At 47.4% G+C, this 6,541-nt stretch overlaps 1 pseudogene; it reads left to right on the forward strand.

The window, feature by feature from the left end:
- Positions 1–644: 644 nt before the first annotated feature.
- Positions 645–4,688, forward strand: LOC123057315 (uncharacterized; annotated as a pseudogene).
- The last annotated feature ends 1,853 nt before the right edge of the window (positions 4,689–6,541 follow it).

A 6,541-nucleotide genomic window follows, 5' to 3' on the forward strand; every position in this document is an offset into this window, starting at 1 on the left:
GAATTGTCTTCTTTTTGGAATGTGAATAATAAGAAATCTGTTGGCAATATTGCCCGTGTTGCTACTATTTGGAGCATTTGGACTATGCGTAATGATATGTGTTTTCAGGGAATACCATGGACAAGCACCCGTACAATACTGGCAAGGATCAGCACATCGCTGGAAGATTCTCTGTGGAGGCGATCAATCGGTCCCGCTGAGAAGATGCCTCCAACTTCTGGATCAGCGAAGAGGAGAGCTTCTCAGGATTCTTGGGCCTGGGCCTGAGCGTGTGCTCGAAGAAGAACCGAGGTGGGACGCTGAAGGCTCACTCAGAGTGATGTTGGAGAAAAATGCAGAGATCTCCCCCCTTCGTCCTGCTCCTGCCGCGTCTCAGATGGTGACTTATGTCTAGCCTTGCATGGCTTCAAAAAAGACGTTAGGTTTCCTTGGTAACTTTGATTCAGTCTGGTCTGCATTCAAACTTCTAGGGATGTAGATCGTTTCTGTTTTCTGGTCTGTTACTTCTGGCAGAGCCAGTTGTTTGTAACAGTCTCGATGACTTGCGTTGCTCCATTTTTATGAAAAATGGGGTGGAGGAAACCCCTTTTGATCAAAAAAATAAAATAAAAAGTAGATCCCCAACTCCCCCGTCGGCCCGCCCGATGGCGCCGCCGCAGCCAACACCACCACCGAAGACGCCGATCTTCCGAACCCCAGACGAGCTCCTCCGCGACACCTTCCTCCGTCTCACCACTGCTGCCGACCTAGCCCACGCCACCGCAGCATGCCCCTCATTCCGCCGTCTCATCGCCGACCACGCCTTCCTCGGTGATACCGCACCCTCCACCCGCCGCCTCTTATCGGCGCGGTTGGCGACGCCACCTTCATCCCGGCCCAGCCACCACACCCCTCCTCCGTCGCCGCCCGCGCCTTCACCGGCTTCGACTTCTCCTGCTCGTCCTTCCTCCCCTTCACCGGCGGCCGTACCTGGAGCATAGTAGCCTGGTTCGCGGGTCGAGGGTGCGATCCTTGACCCGGGGTCGATCGATCCGGATCGAGGATCGGGGACGAGGTCGGGTCGAGCTGGGTCGATGGAGGGATCGCGACCCTGATCGATGGTGCTGACCCAAAACGTAATGCAAGATGTAAGGTAGTTCATGAGGATGGAGGCTTACCAGGGCACCACGCAACCGCGCTCCACCGGCGTCAGCCCTTCCCCGACACGCCACTCCCTGCCGGACGCCGGCTCTTCGATATGTCCGCTGCTGCATGAGGCCTCTCCCATTCCACTACCGCCAATGATGCATACGTCGTACGCAAGGGGACGCTGGAGGAGGAAAACCTTGGAGGCTTGGACATTGAGGATGGATCCATGGGGGGCTGGTTCGCTGGAGTTTTGTAGACGAAGGACGGTGAAGAGGGATTTGGGATACTTCCTGGAGAAGAATGCTTCGTGTGAAAGGAAAACTAGCAGCTGAGAGAAGTGCATATTTTAACCCTCAATTTTTGCCCCAGTCTAATTTACAACCCCGAACTCCAATACCATCTAAATTACAACCCCCAACTCTCAAAACCGGCCAGGATTCAACCCTCCCCTCTCTGTTGACCGGTTTTGACCTAGTTGACCGGTTTTGACCAGTCAACAGGTCCAGTCAGCATGCCACATCAGCAAAAAATGCAAAATTTTCAAGGAAACACCTGTAAAATCGAAGAAAATCCAGGAAAAGAAATAAGAAATCCAAATTCCGAAAAACACGGAAAATAAAAAAATGAATTTCCAAAAAAATCCAGAAAAAACCCAAAAACTCAAATTCCAGGAAAAAAATCATTTTTATTTTCCCTAGCTTTTTTCGCAAACAATTTTTTTCGGAATTTTGCCTTTTTATATTTTTTCCCTGATCTTATAGATTTTTATTTACTTTTTCTTGAAATTTTGAAAAAAAATCTGACGTGGCATGCTGATTGGACCCGTTGACTAGTCAAAACTGGTCACCCCAGGTCAAAACCGGTCATCGGGGAGGGGAGGGTTGAATCCTGACCGGTTTTGAGACTTGGGGGTTGTAATTTAGACGGTATTAAAGTTCAAGGTTGTAAAATAGGCTAGGGCAAGAGTTTAGGGTTGAAATATGCACTTCTCTCCTGAGAAAATCATGGTGCAGTCATTAGCGCACATGTGGCCCCATTTCTATTAATTAGTTGCTGAGATGGCGCAATCAAGGTAGCTCATTTGCTAACACCAGACGGGAGTAGCTGGGATATGGAGAGAGTTCAGATGATGTTCTCGGATGATGATGCAAAAGATATACAGCAAATAGCGATTGGGGGACCGGGCTGTGAGGACTATCTTGCTTGGAACCTCACACACAATGGTGTCTACTCGGTGAAATCTGGGTATCATCTACGGAGGGCGCTGGATGCTGCGAGGAATGGAAGGCCGGAATCTTCGAGTTCTGTTGAAAAGCATAAAGGATTTTTGGCTCTATGGGATACCAATGCGCCCCCAAAGGCCAAAATTCACATGTGGAGGATGATTCGGAATGGACTGGCAGTGGGAGCAGAACTGCACCGAAGGAGAATCAAACCGGGGATTTTTTGCGTGGCGTGTGGGAGGGAAGAAACAGTGCTGCACCGTTTTTGGTCCTGTCCGCACTCCACCTTGTTCTGGCAGCTGTTGTACTCAGAAAAGGGAGTCATGGTGGCCAAACCACCGTGTCCGATCGACTCTCAGAGTGCGTTGGCTCGCTGGCTCCTGGGATGGTTTGCCGGGGCGTCAAATGACGAGCGAGGTGCAATGATTCAGGCCACGTACGAGCTCTGGCTAGCACGGAATGAAACGAGGGAAGGAAAGAGCATAGCCCAGCCACATGAAATCATGGAGCGGGTCATCACTCAAATGGATGATTGGAGAGCTGTCCACAACGAAAACAAACCTCCCAGAGAGCAACAGATCAAGCAGAAGTGGAAGCCACCGGACGAGGGGTGGCTCAAGCTCAACTCGGACGGGGCGGTATCTAGGGCAGGGAGAAAGGGAGGCGTTGGAGCTGTGATAAGGGATGAGCAGGGAGCCTTTTGTGCAGGGCTGTGCCATTTGGTCCAAGGTATAATCGATCCAGAGATGCTAGAGATTCTTGCATGCAAGAGAGGACTTGTTTTGGCGCAGGAAATACAAGTAGACAAGATACATGTGGAGATGGACTCGCAAAGTGTAGTTAAGATGCTCAACAGTCAGCACAAGGAGATGTCAGCTGCTGGCCCATTGATTCAAGAGCTTAAGGCGTTGCTATCTTCGTTTCCTAGCTCCAAAGTCACTTGGGTTCGTCGTAATGCAAATGTTGCCGCTCATAAATTAGCAAAAATAGGAGTAGGAGATGAACTTTGCAAGGTTTGGGTGGGGGTCACCCCCGAGTGTGTGCTTGATGTAATCTCGGATGACATTCCGAATGCGTTTGATTAAATAAATGCGGCAATATTTCCCCTCAAAAAAAAAGTTGCTGAGATAAATGACAATTTAATGTAAAAAAGTTAGATGCGATTTTGTTTTGACTGGAATACGGGAAATATATCAACACAGATCGTAATATTTTTGGAAGGATCGTGGGGATCTTGTATCGCGTTCCACGAACCGACGATCGTACCGGGGTCATCGACCCAAAAATCTTTGGATCAGGATCCTCGTCCCTGATTAGCGTTCCGAAGAAGTATACTCCTCGTCGTACCACGTTCCGGAGGGGTGGCGACCCTCGACCAGTGATCCCGTTCCTCGACCCGATCGACCCGAATTTCTGGCAACTATGACCTGGAGGCCACTTGACTTCTTGGACGGACGCGCCCTCATTGCCGGCGCCCTAGTACAAGAAGAAAGCAGCGTTCTTGGTTTGCGCCACTTCCGGTACCGGTACCACAATCTTTTGGTCAGGGACCTCGCCGTGTGCGACCCCGTGCACCGCCGCTACACCCTGCTGCCGGCCGTCCCCGGCGACCTGAAAGCGCTGGTCCGTGAAAGGGAGCTTTCCGAGCTGGAGACTTTCCTTGCTCCGGGCGACGATGAGGAGGACGTTTTATCATTCAGGGTCATGTGCTTGGTGCAATGCAGGATGAATATTCTGCTTGTCTTCTCCTCCTCGGATGGGCAGTGGCGTTCTCTTCCATTTTACCAATGGAGTGCTCCTGAGGATGAGCTGTTTGATCTGCCGCCAGTTGAGGATGGGCTGTTTGATCGTCAGTTCGTCCACGGCCGCTTCTGTTGGCGTTTGCTCTTCCTGAACAAGTTGGTCCTGCTTGATCCACGCACCATGGAGTCCTCTGCTCTCAACCTCCCACCTCAACTAGGATGGGGCAGCGAATTTGCCATTGTCGAGGCGGCACAAGGAATGTTCGGAATGCTGCGTAAAGTCCAAGACAGGCGCAGCGAAGATGACGATACGTATTTGCTGACGTATTCTTCTCTCAGGAACAACAAATGGCACTTGGAGAAGGCCATCCCGTTGCCGGTAAAGGGTGCTGCTCTGCTTTCCGTAGGCGCGGGATACCTGCTCATAGGAGCCCAGCCGTACACCAGATCTTCACATGAGAAGCCCAAGTTTGAGTTACTTTCGGTGGACGTCAAGACATTGCAGATCGAGTTGTTCGCGGAGCTAAGTGAAGCCACCTTACCTGATCAACTATATATTGGTTTTCCACCATCATTGTGTGCGCCAACTATATGAAGCGGTCAGCATCTTGTCTGCTTTGCTTACTTTTATTGAACTTGATCTCAGTGTTATACAACAACAACAAAGAAAATTACCATCGAAGTATTTATTTGATCATAATTTGCTTTTCCATTCTGCTTATTTCTTGCAAGTGTCGCTGTTTGCTGGTTAAATATTGTTGGTGGGTATGTAGGTGATAATCTAATGCCTAATTGTGCAGTTGGAAACTCATTAGACTCAGGAAAACTACTATTATTTGTTTATTATCTTGTGAAGCCTCTTTGTTGCAATATTCTAGCACTCCAGAGCTGCCCTTGGCCTTGAAATTTGAACTATATATGAATAGTTGTTCACATCATTAGATTATTTCACTAGTGCAGAACCGGGCAATAGCACCGGTTCGTAAGGCCCTTAAGTGCCGGTTTAGGAACCGGCACTAGGGTTTGGGCACTAAAGCCCCCCCTCCCCTTTAGTATCGGTTCAGCACGAACCGGTGCTAAAGGGAAACCACGTGGCACGAGCTAGCTCCGGGGGCCGGGAGCCCTTTAGTACCGGTTGGTAACACCAACCGGTACTAAAATGTTTGGGGGGTTTTTGGTTTTATAATTTCTTTTTCATTTAATTTTGTGTTTTCCATTTTAATTCTTTTTCGTTTGCTGGTATTTTACAGTACTACACATTGTACATGTTATGCATATATATATATATATATATATATATATATATATATATATATATATATATATATATAGAATTTCTAGTAGAACCAATCATATATATATCATCAATGTCTCATAAACCACCATATTAATTTATACATACACACATGTATAGCTATATACAATTTCTCCTACATATGCATGTTGTCTTCGGAGCCAGTGGCATTAGCCTAATTGGTGCCTTCGGAGCACAATGACAATTGGAAGTGGTTCATGACCTGGTCGATGGGGGCGGTAGCGGGTAATAGTATTCTCCCTTCGAATTTATGACATGGTCGAGCAAAAATCCCGCTATTTCCTCTTGAAGTGCTTCTACGCGCTCCGTTTCTAGGAGCTTGTCCCGCACCTCTTTGAACTGTTAAGAAGGAGATCAATATGCATGTATATTAGTTGTGTGACTAGATATCGATAATGGTGTAAAAATTGTGAATAGTGTTCTGACAAGCGTACCCATTCCTGTCTTTGAGATCTGCTCCTTTCGGACGCCATCATGCGAATGTTCTCGCAAACGCAGAATGCACACAGATCAGTCCCCTACGCCTGCTTCAGGGCCTTTTTACGAGAATGGAATTTAATTTGATCAGATAATAATTAATCAAGCATGATAATTAAAGAGATGGCAGCTAGCTAGCTAGGTAGTACTACTTAATTACTTACCTTGGGTCGAAACCATTTCAGCTGTTGTTTCCATTCGCCTTCCGTGACGCTGATGAACCTTGCCCAAGCCCTGCCCGCCGACAAAGAAAATGAATAAAGGGGTTATTAAAGAGTTCATATCATGAAATGACGAACTAAATAGGCCGAGATATATAGTTAATAATGATTGAAATTACCTGTTGACTATCCCAAATAAGATGTTATAGTCATTATTTGCTTTGAGTAGCGAGTCCAGTATTTCAACTGTTCCAGCGTCAACTTTAATGATACACAAGATCCAGTGAAATCTGCATGCACACACGTTTGCATGTCTTAATTAAGCGGGCATATATAAAAAAAACATGTAGCTAGCTAGTAGGCAAAAACAGAGAATTTATAGTACAAGAAAGTGTGACTCACTGGAAGTTGTAAGGAAGTAGTATATCTTCATTGTATTTGAGGCGCTTCAAGAACTCTAGCATGCTGTTCTCTACCTGCTTTTCACGATGCTTG

This window comes from Triticum aestivum, chromosome 3A (assembly GCF_018294505.1).
Source record: "Triticum aestivum cultivar Chinese Spring chromosome 3A, IWGSC CS RefSeq v2.1, whole genome shotgun sequence".
NCBI classification, from domain to species: Eukaryota; Viridiplantae; Streptophyta; class Magnoliopsida; order Poales; family Poaceae; genus Triticum; species Triticum aestivum.